The 20,137-nt window shown below is 46.6% G+C and overlaps 1 protein-coding gene across 7 annotated transcripts in view; it reads right to left on the reverse strand.

Moving 5' to 3' along the window:
* The window catches only part of ripor2 (RHO family interacting cell polarization regulator 2), a 399,549-nt gene that overhangs the window by 122,954 nt on the left and 256,458 nt on the right, over positions 1 to 20,137 (reverse strand). The window contains exon 1 of one of the 7 annotated variants that reach the window (XM_072509641.1): positions 4,725 to 4,743. The exons of 5 other annotated variants lie outside the window; for them this stretch is intronic. The gene's annotated coding sequence lies outside the window, so the exon portion shown is untranslated. Of the gene's footprint in view, positions 1 to 3,142; positions 3,458 to 4,724; positions 4,744 to 20,137 lie in introns of those variants that run through there. One more of the 7 variants, XM_072509639.1, reaches the window with a different exon arrangement.

The raw sequence follows: 20,137 nt of genomic DNA on the forward strand, positions 1-20,137 counted from the left end.
ATCTATTCTGAGATGCATAACAGTCTTCACTTAATGACTGACTGACAACAAATATGGGTTCCGGAGAAAACAACCTTTCGGAAAGCAGGCATTTAGTAGATAACAGAGGCAAATGCTGGCTGACACGGCCAAGGAAGTTGTGCAGTGCTGGCTGCTCTGTTGTCCCATTGTTATTCCAATACTTCATCCTTTCATTCACAAACCTATCTCCTTGTTTTTCACAACTTTGTCCTATAAAAGGTTCAGGCATAAAATCTAGTCAGCTTCTGACACGTTACTTAAAGGGCCAACCTGTATATAAAAGAAAACGTATTTTGCAAACGGTTTCGATTTAATTTCCCCACAAAAACAAATCAATGGAAGTTTTGTCAAACTATCTGTGGGCATGGAAATCAGCCCAAAAGAAACACACCTAGCTCTTCACATCAAATAAAATGGTTTGCCACAACGTTTTCTTTAAATTATCTGTTTAATGGTACAGAATCCTTGATTGCCATGGGGGTACTGAATTTCCTCATGTTTCCCTGTTTTGCCACTGTAACTGAAGTAAAAATTCAATGGAAATCTCAATCACGTATGTAAACCTGAATCCGGACAGACTTCTGTTGACGTAGTGATGGCGGAATGGGAAAAGGAGTGAGGAAATCCATATTTCTTTTTTAAAAAACATATTTTTTCCCCCCCAATTAAAGGGCAATTTAGCGTGTCCAAACCATTTAACCTGCACATCTTTGGGTTGTGGGGGTGAAACCCACGCAGACACGGGGAGAATGAGCAAACTCTACACGGACAGTGACTCAGAGCCAGGATTCGAAGCCGGGTCATAGAATTTATCATAGAATTTACAGTGCAGAAGTAGGCCATTCAGCCCATCGAGTCTGCACCGGCACTTGAAAAGAGCACCCTACTTAAGGTCCTCAGCGCTGTAGTCCCAGTGCTAACGACTGTGGCATGTGCCGCCCCTGGAAATCCATATTTCTAATGTCCATGCAGGCTGAACAGGCATTGGAGTCTTTTTTAATTTCACTCCAGTTCTCGCTCTCTCTTCTCCTTTAGTACATTCCTTACATCCTTCCTCTTTGTGTCCAAATATCTTTTAATGTGATCTGGTGTCAAATTTTGTTTGATAATTAGTCCAGTGAAGTGTCTTGGGACCACTTACTACACTAAAGGTGCTAAGTAAATGCAAGTTGTTGTTATTATTACCGGGTCAAGTTCTGCCTTTTCCATCCTGACAGTCTGACCAAATATACTGTAATGCTCATATCTGCCCTAGTGCCGATTTAAAAAAGATAAAAATGCTGGAAATGTTCAGCATGCCTGACAGCTGTCTCTGTGGAGAGGGAAAAAGATGACCTGTCACCGTGGCCTTTCCCCTCTTTATACACTGACTAGACAGTCCACTAATCTTAATTTGTTTGCCCATTGACTGCAGTGGTGGAGATCTTGCCCATCCTGTTTCTTTATTCATTCATGGGCATCACTCGTTGGGTCAGCATTTATTGCCCATCCCTAATTGGAGGGTGGTTAAGAGTCAACCACATTGCTGTGGATCTAGAGTCACATATAGACCAGGTGGCAGATTTCCTTCCCTAAAGGACATTAGTGAACCAGATGGATTATTAACAACAATCAACAATGGTTTCATGGTCATCATTGGACTTTAAATTCCAGATTTTTATTGAATTCATATTTCACCATCTGCTTTGGTGGGATTTGAACCTGGGGTTTCCAGAGCATTACTCTGGGTCACTAGATTACTCGTCCAGTGACAATACCACTATGCCACCACCTGCCCTGTTTGTCAAAGCTTTCCCAAAGAGTCATCCAGATTCGAAACATTAATCCCGTTCTCTCTCCACAGTTGCTGTAAGACCTGCTGAGATTGTTCAGCATTTTCTGTTTTTGATTTCCCATTCCAGAGACTTCAACATATCATCCAGCCTGGCCCCTCAGTGCAGTTTTCAAATCGTGCCATATCCTCAAAAAGGGAAGAAGCTGATATTTCAGAACAGCGTACCCACTAAAAATAATCTTTGCAAAATAAATTGCAGGGTGAACTGTCTCTTTGGATTGACGTTGCAAGGGTGCAAAATCCAGAACATTCCTATCCTCCCCCCTGCCCCTGCTCGTTGCACGTATTCATGCTGTGTAACAGCAAGAATTATTGGCATTGTGAATCAATGTCACACCCCAGAATAAAGCAGACGGGTCAACTCTTGACTTCTGTCAAAGTCGCCACTACTACCACCTTGCTACAGACCAACGTACCAACTGACATAGCGAGTCTTCTCACCAGAGAAGTGTTTCCAATCTATTCAATAAAGCTTTCACTTAACACAGTCGATGATTTCCATTTGGGGGTGCCACAAAATTAAAAGTATCCACAAAGCATTGAAAACAGTCCCCAAATGTTTCAGTAAGAAAAACAACACAAAACATCTTGGTGGTTATATGAGATAAACTGGAGGATAGTGTATTTTTAATGCTCGTACAATATGGACCCTGTCAGTGCAAACTGCCCAGTGCTGAAAGAACATAATGAAGGATCTGAAAATAAAAGTATGACTGAAACAACCTGTTAACAGTCTCTCTAAACATTATATAGAAAGGATTTTAGTGAGATGGCGGGGGGTGGGGGGAGCTTGCTGTTCCATTTTATTTTGCTGCTAAACTGGCAGTATTTAATAATATTTATTAGTGTCAAAAGTATGCTTACATTAACACTGCAATGAAGTTACTGTGAAAATATCCTAGTCGTCACATTCCGGCGCCTGTTCGGGTACACAGAGGGAGAAGTCAGAATGTCCAATTCACATAACAACACGTCTTTTGGGACTTGTGGGAGGAAACCGGAGCACCCGGAGGAAACTCACGCAGACACGGGGAGAATGCGCAGACTCCACACAGACAGTGACCCAAGCGGGAATCGAACCTGGGACCCTGACGCTGTGAAGCAACAGTGCTAACCATTGTGCTACCATTTCAATGAACAGTAACGTGAGGACTATCCTGTTTACTGCAACTTGTGTGATAACTCTGGTATAGAATCGCCACAGTAAACTCCCAACTTCAGTGCAAATTTATTGTGAGCTATTGGCACAGATTGTATTAATTAGCTACAGATCAGAGACACGCTTACCTTCAGTATTCTCATAGAGCAGAAAGTCTGGGTTCCCATTAACAGAATGATGAGTGTATCTGAACAGATATCTTCACAGTGTGAGCATTTCTTTGGCTGGTATAGCATTCAGTTGAACTCCCTTACAAGGCAACCTTTTCTCATCCAGGCAGTGAGACACTGCTACCCACAGGCAGTCATTGGTGAGTCTCGCTCTCTTACTCCAACACAAAGGCCGATGAAGATCTTTTTTACCTTCTTCATCCAGTTGCTTACTGTGAAATGACTGATGCTAAAAGTGTCTCTCTCTCAAGGGATAATAGAGGGAGATAGATAGGGAGAGAGAGAGAGAACTGGGTGTAGCCTGAGATTCTGCGTCATCTGTTACACAAAGCGAGCAACTGGCAGCTACCTCACAGTATAGCAAGCTTCAGCTTTTCACAGCTGTTTATTTAGACAATCCCCAATTGCTTAAATAGTTTCATAAATCACAAATAGCCCATCCTGCACACATTGTTGTCCAAGGCCTATAATCAGCATCAGTCAGGTAAAACAAAAACACTTGCACACTTTATCTCTTTCTTTGCAACAACCGTAGAAACTGCCAGTGGTTATCTATTATTGACCAGATCTCAACTGCATTTCAATGTCCACTGGTAAATTATTCACTTGTCTTGGATATTAATCTGTCATTATTTTGTACAGTCGGGTTATAAAATGAAGATTCATGGTCTCCTTGTTGCTGAAGCCAAATAAACACTCAGATAGAAATTACCGCAGACTGCCACGCAAGGTTAACAGATTGTCTACTCTCTGTACAGCCTGATATTATTTCACCAAAGATGCGGACGAAAGCTGCACAGAAGATTCTTACAGAGTTCATCAGCAAAATTGGAGGAGTTTGGGGAGTGTGTGATGCTTATTATCCATTTACCTATACAATCGTTCTATTTTGGTGTGACTTATGCAAATGTCGGGATAATGAAACCAATCATTTTGAAACATTCATTGTGAGCTTTGAAACCATTGTCGGAAATGAATAGCTGTGAATCTATGCAATGGTGAACTGTATTCCTTAAAGGTACAGGAGTCCCCTTTGTGTCTTGTTACTGAGCATGACTTCAGTGCAGACTGCTGTTTAAGCTCTGCCGTTTATACCCCGCCCACCCGTGCAGCAGCCGCAAGAACATCTGGCAAGGCAACAGTCAGATAATTACTCATTCTGTGCTCTTTCATCCAAAGCTTTTGCCTGAAAACAAGGGAGTTTAAATAAATGTTTTCCATTTCCACGCTAATTTCAGACAACTTTGATGACGTCACCAGAATTATGTCTCTGCATTTTCTCCCTAAAACCTGTGATGGTACACCTGGCTGAAATTGCTGAAAAATATCAATGCGTTATGAATTTAGTTTTCTTTGTAAGCAACCTGTAAGTAGAATATGTCACGTTCTTTGACTGACGGAAAATTCTGCTGCCAATATGTTTTGCGCAGGGGTTATAGACTGAAATGCACCTGATGGTTTATTTTCCGTAAACCACACGTCCCTGATGTATTCTCGCTGTGTATTTAAACATTCAAAAAATATAAGGAGGTTGTCTCACCTGGGATGGTAAGGTATAATCCAAACAAACTAAGCAGAGTACTAGCGACGCGTTCTTGGCACCAGTGGAAGAATATCTTTATCGTAAGCCAAGCAATTTATTTCCTGGCTCACTGTTCCTGACAAAAACGTTCGGACCTTATCCCTTGCTGCTGACATTGACGCTCAGTTCAACTACACTGACACCCTGCTGTTAAGCTTTTGGCAACAGCTACTTTACCTGTACAACCCCATTACATAATAATATGTCCCAAGGCGCTTGGGAAAGAAAGTTTGACATTGAGCCATAATTCGAGATATTAGGACATCTGACCAAAAGTTTGATCAAAGTTTCAAAGAGCATTTTAAAAGTGGAGAAGGAGAGAATAGAGATTTTGAGGAGGGAATTTGAGAGTGAGAACCCAGTCAAACGCATCCAGAGCCCTCAATGGTGGAGTGATGAGAATCAAGCTTGTACAACTGGACAGAATTGGAGGAGAGTAGAGATGTCAAAGGGTAGGAGGGAGGTTTTTACGAAGATAGAGCAAGGCAATAATGGGAGCTGAAAATAAGTAGGGAATTTTAAAACTGAGGTGCTGCTGGATTGCGAGTACAGGGTGAAGGCTGAGCGGGACTTGGTGCAAGTTAGGATACGGTAGAGATTTGGATGAGCTGCAAGTCTATGAGGGGCTCATAGTAACTGAGTAATGTTCCACCTGCGACCTTGCGCATTCTACTCAACAATGAGATATTCTAGGGTGGACTTAATGTCTTGCGTAAGAAGACTGGGGAGGGAGAATATGTTTCCTTGGCCCTTCTCATATGGGAGTCCCCGTGAGAGGCCTCGACAATTTTAATTTCCAGTCTCATTTACATCCTGATGGCTGGCTGCTCCACTCAAAGAAGGCAGGCAACAAGCTGGAGACCACTCTGTAGCAACAAGATAAGTCATGAGAGGGGATGATGAGGGATGTTTCTTTAGTTGGAAGGGGAAGTGGGGAAGCCTTGAGTAGCAGCAGCCCAGTTTTTCCTTCTGAACCCTGTAGATTAATTTTACAATGCCTTAAGGTCTCCACTTCTTCCCTGCCAGAAGACTATTGAAATGCTAAAGGGTCCTCTGCTTACTTTTAGCAGGTGCCTTGGCTGCCTAAAAATGGTGAATGTTTAATGGCAGCCAAAGGGAATCCCACCGGAATGGGGCGGCAACCATGTTCACGTTATTTTAATCGTGCTTCCGCTCCATTCTTGTCAGATGGCGTGTGTTAAAATGTCCCCTCTCAGTTCTGCTTTGCTTCAAACCGATCACCATATCCAACAATCTTTGGTGAACTATTCTCTTCAGATCAAATGTTCAACAAACTGGGGCAGGGAGGCCCAGTCCCATACTGACAGCGTAAGGCAAGATCAGGTCGTTTCTCATAGTTTATCTATTACCTCTTTGAACTCAGTGGTGTTTTTTCCTGAAGCTTCAGATCCTTGTCAGGACCCCACGTTTGGATGACAGGTTTATAAGAGCACTGCCAGGATCCATTGCACTGTAAATCTTTTGTTATCAGTCTTAGCTATGTATATATATACACACTCACGCACATATTTGAAAAGTGTCACTTAGTCCGTTAACTGTTTGCGCACAATTCTTTCTTAAAAGATAGAAAGCAGAAAAACCTGTGACAATTTGTGACATCATTTGTCGCTCAGATGATTGAAAAAACTGACTGACATTTTGCTCAAACTTTATTTACCGTTGTGCCTTACTGAGATATTTTAGCAACCGGCTGGTGCTAAAAGTACTTTGCTGTTGCTGTCTAAACATTCTAAGTTCAAATGAAATTCTATGAAATAAACATTTAATAGATCAGTTCCTCAATACAATGGGATGTACTATGAACAAAATGTAAGTTCTCTCTTCAGTTTAGTTACATTAAACAGGTGTACTGTTAATCTGAGTGAAGTTGTAGACAGACAGCTGAGTTATTCCTGGCAGTGTCCCTGGTAACCAGCCTCTGCTCCTATAGATAACATATAACAGATGATTTAACTCTTCAATGCACTTCTAAGTAAGCTGCTAGAAAACATTTCATTCTTCATACCTATCTGAAAGGCAACACCCCTCAGGGAATGGGATAGTTGTGCCAAGTTTAACTTCAAAATGGTATTTTTTTCTCAATTTCAGTAAAGGAAATGTGAATTAAATGCGTTTGTAGAGCAATGTCTCATAATTGTAGGATTAGCCAAACAAGGGGCTAGATTCTCCACTCCCGCGCCGGTTGGGAGAATCGCCTGGGCCGCCAATATTTCCCGGGCCGCCGGTCCGACGCCCTCCCGTGTTTCTCCCAAGCAGCGGGAATGGCCCCGTCGAGTTCCGCAGGCCGGAGAATCGCCGGAGACGCCCCCGTTATTCTCAGGCCCGGATGGGCCGAGCGGCCATGCCAAAACGGCGGGTTCCCCCCGGCGCCGTCCACATCTGGTCGCTGCCGTCGGGAACAGCGCGGGAACGCTGGGGGGGGGGGGCGACCTGCGGGTGGGGGGGAAGGGGGGATCCTGCACTGGGGGGTACCTCAAATGTGGCATGGCCCGCGATCGGTGCCCACCGATCATCGGGCCGTCCTCTCTGAAGGAGGACCTCCTTCCTTCCGCGGCCCCGCAAGATCCGTCCGCCATCTTCTTGCGGGGCGGATTCAGAGAGGACGGCAACCACGCATGCGCGGGTTGGCACTGGCCAACCCGTGCATGCGCGGGTGCGCCAGTTATGCGGCGCCGGCCGCGTCATCTATGCGGCGCCACCTTTACGCGGCGACAAGGCCTGGCGCGTGTAGATGACGCGGCCCTGATCCTAGCCCATTGTCGGGGCCTGAATCGGTCGGGATCGGGGCCGTTTCGCGCTGTCGTGAACCTCAACGGCGTCCACGACGGCGTGGGCACTTCGGCGCGGGAGTGGAGAATCCCGCCCCATGTGACAGCTAATGAAGTACTTTCAAAGTTTACAGAAGCACCGTAGCACAGTGGTTAGCGGTGTTGCTTCACAGCGCCAGGGACCCGGGTTCGATTCCCTGCTGGGTCACTGTCTGTGCGGAGTCTGCACGTTCTCCCCGTGTCTGCGTGGGTTTCCTCCGGGTGCTCCGGTTTCCTCCCACAAATCTCGAAAGACGTGTTGTTAGGCGAATTGGACATTCTGAATTCTCCCTCTGTGTACCCGAACAGGTGCCGGAATGTGGGTGACTAAGGGCTTTTCACAGTAACTTCATTGCAGTGTTAATCTAAGCCTACTTGTGACAATAATAAAGATTATTAGTCACTGTGGTAATATAGGAAAGGTGGCGTAGCTTCCCCAGGCAGCAATTAAATAAATGGCCGAATGAACTGTTTTAGGTTTTGGTTGAGGGGTAGGTGTTGACCAAGAGAGCAGCCCTGTTCTTCAAATATTGCCATGGAAAGGTTTGTGTCCACTTCCAACTAAAGAACCCAAACATGCCTTGAGATGCAGAGACAGGCTGTATGGGGCTGTATCATGCACCATTCAAGACTAAAATTTACTTCATGATCTGTACAGGATACCAACTGTAGTTGTAATTATTTCTCGACATTTCACGTATGACCTTCTACCTCCAACCACACCGACCCACTCAGGGCGGAATTCTCTGGTAGTCGGGATTCTTTATTCCCCCAGGCAGCCCATACCCTCCCGTGGGTATTGCAGCGGCATGGGGTGGCTTCAATGGGAAGCCCTATTGACAAGCAGCGGGAAGAGAGCAACCCACCGCCAGCCGCCAAGAAACACGCGGCAGGGATACCGGAGAATCGCACCCTCAAACAGCCATTATCCCCATCTCCACATTGCTGCAATAAACGAGTGTTCAAAGAAAATGAAGAAACACAATTTTCTTGTTTAAATTCTCGTATAGTTCCTCTCCTAGGTTGGATTCAGCAATGGCATAGAGAATGACCTTTGGTTCCTGAGGCTCCAGGATAATCCGAGGTGATTGGCCCACCTAAGCTCCATCTGAACATAACCCTGGGACTGCCTACACATCTTCGCACACAGTCTTGACACTGCAAGGGGCAATTCGCAGTGACATCAGTGAGAAAAGAGTGTGGAGTACAAACTTAATATAGCAAGGCTGACTTAAATTGAAATGGAATAGTTTGTCTTTGAAAAACAATGAACTCAGCGGGGGTTCATATTCAACAGACTTTCAAATGATTTATAATGTCACTTTCCCATATTCACGATTCTTGTCTGCTACGTGGCAACTTGGATTTTTAGTTGCTAGGCAATGATTTGTGAAGATACGAATTGAGAGAGACCAATTGGTGGACATGTGTGATGGGTGGATGGTTGCTTGGTAACAGTGGGGTTAAGTAGGGGAGGCGGTTTCATAGTGGTCTTGTCACTGGACTAGTAAACCAGAGACCCAGAGTAATGCTCTGGGGACCCAGGTTCAAATCCCACCACTGCAGATGGTGAAATTTGAATTAAATAAGAATCTGGAATTAAAAGTCTAATGATGACCATGAAACCATTGTTGATTGCATAAAAACCCCATCTGGTTCACTGATGTCCTTTAGGGAAGGAAATCTGCCTTCCTTACCTGGTCTGGCCTACATGTGACTCCAGACCCACAGCCATGTGGTTGACTCTGAACTGCCCACTCAAGGGCAATTAAGGATGGGAAATAAATGGTGGCACAGCCTGCCATGTCTCATGAACGTATATTTAAAAAAATCAAAATGGATAACAGTGGGGTTAAGTGATGGTGAGGGGTTGGGGAATGTGACAGTTACTTTGACCCAGTTTGGATGTCTAACTGGACCTTTGGGCTATTAGGGCATCCCGGTCATCCTGAATAACACTACAAATAGCTGGTCTGAACACTATCTTCATCTTCTTGCTCTTCCTCCTCCTCATCCTCTCTATTAACAACTTCCTCAAATGAAGAGTACCATTTGAGTTTCTCACTTTGCTGTTGCACTCTGTTACTCAGAATGTGGCACATCAGAGCTAACCTGGAGATCTTCACTGTGAGTATTGAAAGGTGCCCTCAGGCCTTAAGCACAATTTGTGCTTGCTTGATGACACATCTGAGGGTCATATGGCTGCAGTTGTAGGAGTCTAAATGTTTCAGATGGGTTCCTTAGCGTTTATGATTTGGATTTAGATTTAGATTTATTGTCACGTGTACAGAGGTGCAGTGAAAAGTATTGTTTTGCATGCAGTCCAAGAAGATCGTTCCATACATGAAAAACATAGGACATATGATAAATACACAATGTAAATACATAGACATAGACATCGGGTGAAGCATATGGAGTGTAGTGCTACACAGTAGAAAAGATGTGTGAAAAGCTGAGTTCAGTCCATAAGAGGGTCATTCAGAAGTCTGGTAAAAGTGGGGAAGATATGTCATCCAAGTTTGAAAGGCGTCTCCTTTGTCGCCAAGCAACCACCCTTCAGGGTGATTCAAAATACAAACAAACAAGTCGCAGATGTTGAACTGTTGCAATATGAAAACATCATGGCAGCTTCCGGGGACCAATGTGACCAACATGAGCCTCTCCTTGTGGTTGAAACCCAGTTGGCCACTGATGAAATGGAATCCTTTGCAGTTGACCAACATCACTGGTTGACCCAGGAGAGTGCTTGGATTGACCTACACAGTCAATGGCACTTTGCACCAGTTGGAAACCAGCTACAGATGAAAATCAGAGTGCCCACTCATTCTGGCATTGTTACCAAAAGCTTGTATATACATATGTATATATATCACATCATTAATCTGTTGAATCTTGCAAGACGTTTGGGTAGTTGCAAATCGCACGAGAGGCCTCGTCCTGACACAAAGTCGGGTGCGACGAGGCTGCCAAATTGGCTTCAGTCTTCCTAATATTTAATTAGAGGAAAGTTCTGCTCATGCATTGCTGGATGTCAGACAAGCAGTCTGACTATTTAGGAGTGGTGTGGATAAGAGAGGTGGTAGTGTGGTAGAGCTGGCTTGATCATGTGATGATACTGTTCTTTTGGACAAGGGGTAGCTGTTGATGAGAGATTGGATGGAGCCAAGAACAGAGCCTGAGGGGTACCAGAGAAAACAATGTAAAAAGATATTACAGCTGATTCTCTGCCTATAACTGGGTAGATAAGATTCGATCCAGGCATAGCGCAGCCATACCCAACTGAAAGAAAGAGCAGAGGTGTTGAAGGAAAGAGATATGGTCAACGATGTCAAAGATGACAGACGGGCCAAGGATAGTTTATTTCCACCATAGTTACATTGAACGTCTCTTGTGACTATGTTAAGAGACATCCTGGTTGCCAATGGCAGGGGCAAAAGGGAAGGAAATCTGCCATCTTTACTTGGTCTGGCCTATATGTGACTCCATACCCACAGCAATATTGTTGACTCTTAACTGCCCTCTGAAATGGCCCAGCAAGTTATCGGTTCAAGAGCAATTAGGGATGGGCAACAAATGCTGGCCAGCGATGATAATATACCATAAAATAATGAAAAAGTCTGACAGGAGGGTTTCAAACATGGAATTCCAGAATAGATACGGACAAATTTGGAAGGCAGCAACACATTGGAGAGGAAAGGGAGATTGAATATGGGGAAGTACTTTGCAAGGTTTGTTTTTTTGCAAAGATAAATTATGACAGCAGTTTTGAAGGAGAGTGGGACAGTATCCAACAGAGAGAAGTTAACAATAGTAGTTAATATGGGAGGCAGGGAGTGCAGTTACATGGTCAGAATACCTCTCAGCCCTGTCAAGTAACCCAACAGCACTTCTTCAACAAGGCTGTAGATGTCTGTGACCACCTGACATGACATTCGTAAGCACTGCTCTTCTGAGAGATCAAGAAACCCGAGTCTTAAGGAAGCGACATGTGATTAAAGTATCATTAATTTCCTAACTTCTGCCTTCTGCGAGCTCAAACCCTGTGTTGCTTCATTCTTTGATTTCCACCCACAGAGCTCTTCAGAGCATAATAATAATAACAACAATCTTTATTACTGTTACAAGTAGGCTTACATTAACACGGCAATGAAGTTACTGTGAAAAGCCCCGAGTCGCCACACTCCGGCGCCTGTTCGGAGAATTCAGACTGTCCAAATCACCTAACAGCACGTCTTTCGGGACTTGTGGGAGGAAACTGGAGCACCCGGAGTAAACCCACACAGACACGAGGAGAACGTGCAGACACTGCACAGATCGTGACCCAAGCCGGGAATCGAACCTGGGACCCTGGCACTGTGAAGTAACAGTGCTAACCACTGAGCTACCGTGCATGTTGCATATCCTTGCTACTCTGAATGCTGATTGACATCCTCACCAGTGTCCAATCAAAATCAGCCATAACATCACCCAGCCTAGGTCAAAACATTTCCAAACAGGAGAAATAAATCTTTCATTACACAATACTCTCCCCAAACTCTTTCCCAGAAGGAATTAAGAAAGGAGCTGGGAGCACTGAATCTTCATTAGTGTTGGCATTGCTAATCTCTATCCACCCCATAAAGTGCTACTTATTCCCTTTTCCCTTTCAATGCCCTAGTTCCCGAATCCTGGCACACCTGCGCTTCTGGCTCTAATTCCTCAGAGCTAACAAATTCTGAGCCCTGAAGCCTCATTTAAATATTACTACCCCCCTCCACCCACCCCCTCTCCCAATTGGATTACTTGTCCTGCGACAGTTAAACAGAAAGTAGACATCTTTATGGAATACTAGGGTCATGTTTCCGATTTTCAACAATTTAACCCACCCCAACCAATACTGCCCTGCCTATCCTGGGAGAGTGCTGAAAACAGCCATCTAAATTTAGGTTTTAAAGACAGGAATGACAAACGGAAATGTGGAGCTTTGAAGTCTAGTGGAAAATTAGTTGGTGTGATGAACCCTGATTTCAACACAGTGAGGAGGAGGTGTGTACTAATCAGATTATATTGCAGCTTCAAACAAACCAGACACACGATCAGCATTGACAGGATAGCAAGAGGAAACAGAGGCTGGGTTGGAGGAACCGGGGCGAAAGGATAGGGGCAATGCTTGTTCGTCTATTAAATCAATACATGGTTAGAGGTCAGTTAGCCCAGTTGGCTGGCTGGCTGGCTTGCAATGCAGGGCATTGCCAACATCGTGGGTTCAAATCCCGTACTGGTTGAGGTTATTCATGAAGGCCCTGCCTTCTCAAGCTTGCCCCTTGCCTGAGGCGTGGCATTCCTCAAGTTAAATCGCCACCAGTCAGCTCTCTCCCCAATAGGGGAGAGCAGCCTATGGTCCTAACAAAGAACAACGAACAATACAGCACAGGAACAGGCCCTTCAGCCCTCCAAGCCTGTACCGATCACGAGTCCTATCTAGACCAACTGCCTGCATCCTTCTGTACCACCAAGAAAGCACAACAGCGCCTATACTTCCTCAAGAAACTAAGGAAATTTGGCATGTCCACATTAACCCTTCCCAAATTTTACAGATGCACCACAGAAAGCATCCTATCGGGCTGCATCACAGCCTGGTATGGCAACTGCTCGGCCCAGGACCGCAAGAAACTTCAGATAGTCGTGAACACCGCCCAGTCCATCACACGAACCTGCCTCTCATCCATTGACTCCATCTACACCTCCCGCTGCCTGGGGAAAGCGGGCAGCATAATCAAATATCCCTCCCACCCGGCTTACTCACTCTTCCAACTTCTACCATCGGGCAGGAGATACAGAAGTCTGAGAACACGCACGAACAGACTCAAAAACAGCTTCTTCCCCACTGTCACCAGACTCCTAAATTACCCTCTTATGGACTGACCTCATTAACACTACACCCTGTATGCTTCATCCGATGCCAGTGTTTATGTAGTTACATTGTATATGTTGTGTTGCCCTATTATGTATGTTCTTTTATTCCCTTTTCTTCTCATGTACTTAATGACCTGTTGAGCTGCTCGCAGAAAAATACTTTTCACTGTACCTCAGTACACGTGACAATAAACAAATCCAATCCAATCCAATCCAATACCCCGTCTGTTCATGTGCCTGTCCAGATAAGTCTTAAAGGTCACTAACGTATCTGCCTCAACCACCTCACTTGGCAGTGCATTCCAGGCCACCACCACCCTCTGTGTAAAACTCCCCCCGCACATCTCCACTGAACCTATCCCCCCTCACCTTGAACATGTGCCCCTTGTAACTGTCATTTCCGCCCTGGGAAAAAGCCTCCAACTGTTCACCCTATCTATACCCCTAATAATTTTATAAACTTCTATCAGGTTGCCCCCTCAGCCTCCATCTCTCCAGGGAGAACAATCTCAGTTTATTCAATCTCTCCTCACAGCTAATACCCTTCATACCAGGTACATCCTGGTTAACCTTTTCTGTACTCTCTCTTAAAGCCTCCATGTCCTTCTGGTGGTGCGGTTGACCAGAATTGGACACAGTATTCCAAATGTGGCCTAACAACGTTCTATATAATTGGAACATAATTTTTGAGCTTTTATACTCGATACCCCGTCCTAAGGCAAGCATGCCATATGCTTTCTTTACCACCATTTCTGCCTGTGCTGCCACTTTTAAGAATCTGTGGAGCTGCACGCCCAGATCTCTCTATGGCTCTACGCTCCTGATGGTTCTGCCATTTGTTTCATAGCTCCCATCTGAATTGGATCTACCAAAATGCATCACCTCGCATTTGTCCGGGTTAAATTCCATCTGCCATTTCTCTGCCCAATTTTGCAGCCTATCCATATCCTGTTGTATTCTCTGACAATCTTCATCACTATCCGCAACTCCTGCAAACTTAGTATCATCCGTCAACTTGCTAATCAGAGCCGCTATGTTTTCCTCCAAGTCATTTATATATATTACAAAGAGCAGAGGTCCCAGAACTGATCCCTGCGGAACACCACTAGTTACAGACCTCGATTCGGAAAAACACCCTCCCACTGATACCCTCTGTGTTCTATGGCCAAGCCAATTCTGAATCCATCCAGCTAGTTCACCCCTGACTCCATGTGATTTAATCTTTTGCACCAGCCTGCCATGAGGGACCTTATCAAATGCTTTACTAAAGTCCATGCTGACAACATCCACAGCCCTTCCCTTATCAATCATTTTTGTCAGCTGCTCAAAAAATTCAATCAAATTAGTGAGACATGACCTCCCTCGTACAAAACCATGCTGTCTGTCGCTAATAAGACCATTCTGGAACTTGTATAAATGTTTATGTGATGTGGATTCTGTGAGCAAGGGAAATAAATCCGTATTTGGAATACAAAGTAATACTTATTAAGGAGAAAGGAGTGACTGCACACATATATAACGGGAACAGGTTGAGGTGTGACTGTGAGATCTGGAGAGTGGCATTCATACATCAGTTGGTGTTAATGAAAATCGAAATGCCTGCGACATAAAAGGTTAGCTACAGAATAAGAAAAACCTTTCATGAATTTTCATCCTCTCCTGTTATGAGTCAGCTGATCTAGTCACTGACATTTGAACTCAATTAGCAACCACAGATAAATTAATTCTTCACATGCTATGAGGTTAGGATGCAATGAGGTTATACAGTAAGATCAAAGACTCACACCTAATAGTAATGATCTTTATCTTATTTAAACATCACTAATTAAAAAATCAGTATCACAGGCCAGGTGGAGATCTGCACAATTGTGCTTGACTCTAAGAGGTTTTCATGTTAATTATCATGAAGGTGCACATGTGCTGGTCTACATTGTGGATGGAACTCATTCCTGCTTCCAATTGCACTACTCACTGGCACTTCTGCCATCTCTGTACACTCCTCCACTTCCGCAAACCTCCTCCAGTTCTCCAACACTCCTCCACTTCCGCAAACCTCCTCCAGTTCCCCAACACTCCTCCACTTCCGCAAACCTCCTCCAGTTCTCCAACACACCTCCACTTCCCCAATCCTCCTCCAGTACCCCAACGCTCCTTCAGTTCCACATACCTCCCCCAGTTCTCCAACCCTCCTCCAATTCCACAAACCTCCTCCATTCTCCAACACTCCTCCACTTCCGCAAACCTCCTCAGTTCCCCAACCCTCCTCCAATTCCACAAACCTCCTCCATTCTCCAACACTCCTCCACTTCCGCAAACCTCCTCCAGTTCTCCAACACTCCTCCACTTCCCCAAACGTCCTCCAGTTCTCCAACCCTCCCCCAATTCCACAAACCTCCTCCAGTTCTCCAACACTCCTCCACTTCCCCAAACGTCCTCCAGTTCTCCAACCCTCCCCCAATTCCACAAACCTCCTCCAGTTCTCCAACACTCCTCCACTTCCCCAAACGTCCTCCAGTTCTCCAACCCTCCTCCAATTCCACAAACCTCCTCCAGTTCTCCAATACTCCTCCACTTCCCCAAACCTCCTCCAGTTCTCCAACATTCCTCCAATTCCACAAACCTCCTCCAGTTCTCCAATACTCCTCCACTTCCCCAAACCTCCTCCAGTTCTCCAACATTCCTCCAATTCCACAAACCTCCTCCAGTTCTCCAACACTCCTCCAATTCCAGAAACGTCCTCCAGTTCTCCAACCATCCTCTACTTCCGCAAACCTCCTCCAGTTCCCCAAACCTCCTCCTCTTCCATAAACCTCCTCCAGTTCTCCAACACTCCTCCACTTCCGCAAACCTCCTCGGGTTCTCCAACCGTCCTCTACTTCCGCAAACCTCCTCCAGTTCTCCAACTCTCCTCCACTTCCACAAACCTCCTCCAGTTCTCCAACCCTCCACCAATTCCACAAACCTCCTCCATTCACCAACCCTCCTCCACTTCCGCAAACCTCCTCCAGTTCTCCAACACTCCTCCAATTCCGCAAAACGTCCTCCAGTACTCCAACCCTCCTCCAATTCCACAAACCTCCTCCAGTTCTCCAACCATCCTCTACTTCCGCAAACCTCCTCCAGTTCCCCAAACCTCCTCCTCTTCCATAAACCTCCTCCAGTTCTCCAACACTCCTCCACTTCCGCAAACCTCCTCCTCTTCCATAAACCTCCTCCAGTTCTCCAACACTCCTCCACCTCCGCAAACCTCCTCGGGTTCTCCAACCGTCCTCTACTTCCGCAAACCTCCTCCAGTTTTCCAACCGTCCTCTACTTCCGCAAACCTCCTCCAGTTCCCCAAACCGCCTCCTCTTCCATAAACCTCCTCCAGTTCTCCAACACTCCTCCACTTCCGCAAACCTCCTCGGGTTCTCCAACCGTCCTCTACTTCCGCAAACCTCCTCCAGTTCTCCAACCGTCCTCTACTTCCGCAAACCTCCTCCAGTTCTCCAACCGTCCTCTACTTCCGCAAACCTCCTCCAGTTCTCCAACCCTCCTCCACTTCCACAAACCTCCTCCAGTTCTCCAACCCTCCACCAATTCCACAAACCTCCTCCATTCTCCAACCCTCCTCCACTTCCGCAAACCTCCTCCAGTTCTACAACCCTCCTCCAATTCCTCAAACCTCCTCCATTCTCCAACACTCCTCCACTTCCGCAAAACTCCTCCAGTTCTCCAACACTCCTCCACTTCCACAAACCTCCTCCAGGTCTCCAACACTCCTCCACTTCCGCAAACCTCCTCCAGTTCTCCAACACTCCTCCACTTCCACAAACCTCCTCTAGGTCTCCAACACTCCTCCACTTCCGCAAACCTCCTCCCGTTCTCCAACACTCCTCTGCTTCCGCAAACCTCCTCCACTTCTCCAACACTCCTCCACTTCCGCAAACGTCCTCCAGTTCTCTGACACTGCTCCATTTCCGCAAACCTCCTCCAGTTCTCCAACCCTCCTCCAAATTCCACAACGTCCTCCAGTTCTCCAACCCTCCTCCACTTCCACAATCCTCCTCCACTTCCACAATCCTCCTCCAGTTCTTCAACCCTCCTCCATCTCCGCAAACCTCCTCCAGTTCTCCAGCACTCCTCCAATTCCTCAAATCTCCTCCAGTCCTCCAACCCTCCAAATGCCACAACGTCCTCCATTTCTCCAACTTTCCTCCACTTCCGCAAACCTCCTCCAGTTCTCCAACTCTCCAAATTCCACAAACCTCCTCCAGTTCTCCAACCCTCCTCCAATTCCGCAAACCTCCTCCAGTTCCGCAACCCACCTCCACTTCCGCAAACCTCCTCCTATTCTCCAACCCTCCTCCACTTCCGCAAACCTCCGCCAGTTCTGCAACACCCCTTCACTTCCGCAAACCTCCTCCAGTTGTCCAAACCTCCTCCAATTCCACAAACCTCCTCCAGTTCTCCAACACCCCTCCAGTTCCACAAACCTCCTCCAATTCTTCAACCCTGCTCCACTTCCGCAAAGCTCCTCCAGTTCTCCAACACTCCTCCAATTCCACAAACCTCCTCCAGTTCTCCAACACTCCTCCACTTCCGCAAGCCTCCTCGAGTTCTCCAATGCTCCTCCACTTCCGTAAACCTCCTCCAGTTCTTTAACCCTCCTCCCCTTCCGCAAACCTCCTCCAGTGCAACTGGAGGAGGGTTGGAGAATGGAGGAGGTTTGTGGAACTGGAGGAGGGTTGGAGAATGGAGGAGGTTTGTGGAAGTGGAGGAGTGTTGGACAACTGGAGGAGGTTTGCGGAAGTGGAGGAGTGTTGGAGAACTGGAGGAGGTTTGTGGAATTGGAGGAGGGTTGGAGAATGGAGGAGGTTTGTGGAAGTGGAGGAGTGTTGGACAACTGGAGGAGGTTTGCGGAAGTGGAGGAGGTTTGTGGAACTGGAGGAGGGTTGGAGAATGGAGGAGGTTTGTGGAAGTGGATGAGGGTTGGAGAACCGGAGGAGGTTTGTGGAATTGGAGGAGGGTTGGAGAACTGGAGGAGGTTTGTGGAACTGGAGGAGGGTTGGAGAATGGAGGAGGTTTGTGGAAGTGGATGAGGGTTGGAGAACTGGAGGAGGTTTGCGGAAGTGGAGGAGTGTTGGAGAATGGAGGAGGTTTGTGGAATTGGAGGAGGGTTGGAGAATGGAGGAGGTTTGTGGAAGTGGAGGAGTGTTGGACAACTGGAGGAGGTTTGCGGAAGTGGAGGAGTGTTTGAGAACTGGAGGAGGTTTGTGGAATTGGAGGTGGGTTGGAGAACTGGAGGAGGTTTGTGGAACTGGAGGAGGGTTGGAGAATGGAGGAGGTTTGTGGAAGTGGATGAGGGTTGGAGAACTGGAGGAGGTTTGCGGAAGTGGAGGAGGGTTGGAGAATGGAGGAGGTTTGTGGAAGTGGAGGAGTGTTGGACAACTGGAGGAGGTTTGCGGAAGTGGAGGAGGGTTGGAGAACTGGAGGAGGATTGTGGAATTGGTGGAGGGTTGGAGAACTGGAGGAGGTTTGTGGAACTGGAGGAGGGTTGGAGAATGGAGGAGGTTTGTGGAAGTGGATGAGGGTTGGAGAACTGGAGGAGGTTTGCGGAAGTGGAGGAGTGTTGGAGAATGGAGGAGGTTTGTGGAACTGGAGGAGGGTTGTAGAATGGAGGAGGTTTGTGGAATTGGAGGAGGGTTGGAGAACTGGAGGAGGTTTGCGGAAGTGGAGGAGGTTTGGAGAACTGGAGGAGGTTTGCGGAAGTGGAGGAGGGTTGGAGAACTGGAGGAGGATTGTGGAATTGGTGGAGGGTTGGAGAATGGAGGAGGTTTGAGGAAGTGGAGGAGGGTTGGGGAACTGGAGGATGTTGTGGAATTTGGAGGAGTGTTGGAGAACTGGAGGTGGTTTGCGGAAGTGGAGGAGGGTTGGAGAACTGGAGGAGGTTTGTGGAAGTGGAAGAGTGTTGGAGAATGGAGGAGGTTTGTGGAATTGGAGGAGGGTTGGAGAACTAGAGGAGGTTTGTGGAATTGGAGCAGGTTTGGAGAACTGGAGGAGGTTTGCGGAAGTGGAGGAGGGTTGGGGAACTGGAGGAGGTTTGTGGAATTGGAGGAGGTTTGGAGAACTGGAGGAGGTTTGTGGAATTGGAGGAGGTTTGGAGAACTGGAGGAGGTTTGTGGAAGTGGAGGAGGTTTGTGGAAGTGGAGGAGTGTTGGAGAACTGGAGGAGGATTGTGGAAGTAGAGGAGGGTTGGAGAACTGGAGGAGGTTTGTGGAATTGGAGGAGTGTTGGAGAACTGGAGGAGGTTTGTGGAATTGGAGGAGGGTTGGGGAACTGGAGGAGGTTTGCGGAAGTGGACGTGTGTTGGAGAAGTGGAGGAGGGTTGGATAACTGGAGGAGGTTTGCGGAAGTGGAAGAGTGTCGGAAAACTGGTGGAGGTTTGTGGAATTGGAGGAGGGTTGGAGAATGGAGGAGGTTTGTGGAAGTGGAGGTGTGTTGGAGAAGTGGAGGAGGGTTGGATAACTGGAGGAGGTTTGCGGAAGTGGAAGAATGTCGGAAAACTGGAGGAGGTTTGTGGAATTGGAGAAGGGTTGGAGAACTGGAGGAGGTTTGCGGAAGTGGAGGAGGGTTGGGGAACTGGAGGACGTTTGTGGAATTGGAGGA

This window comes from Scyliorhinus torazame, chromosome 6 (assembly GCF_047496885.1).
Source record: "Scyliorhinus torazame isolate Kashiwa2021f chromosome 6, sScyTor2.1, whole genome shotgun sequence".
Lineage (NCBI taxonomy): Eukaryota > Metazoa > Chordata > Chondrichthyes > Carcharhiniformes > Scyliorhinidae > Scyliorhinus > Scyliorhinus torazame.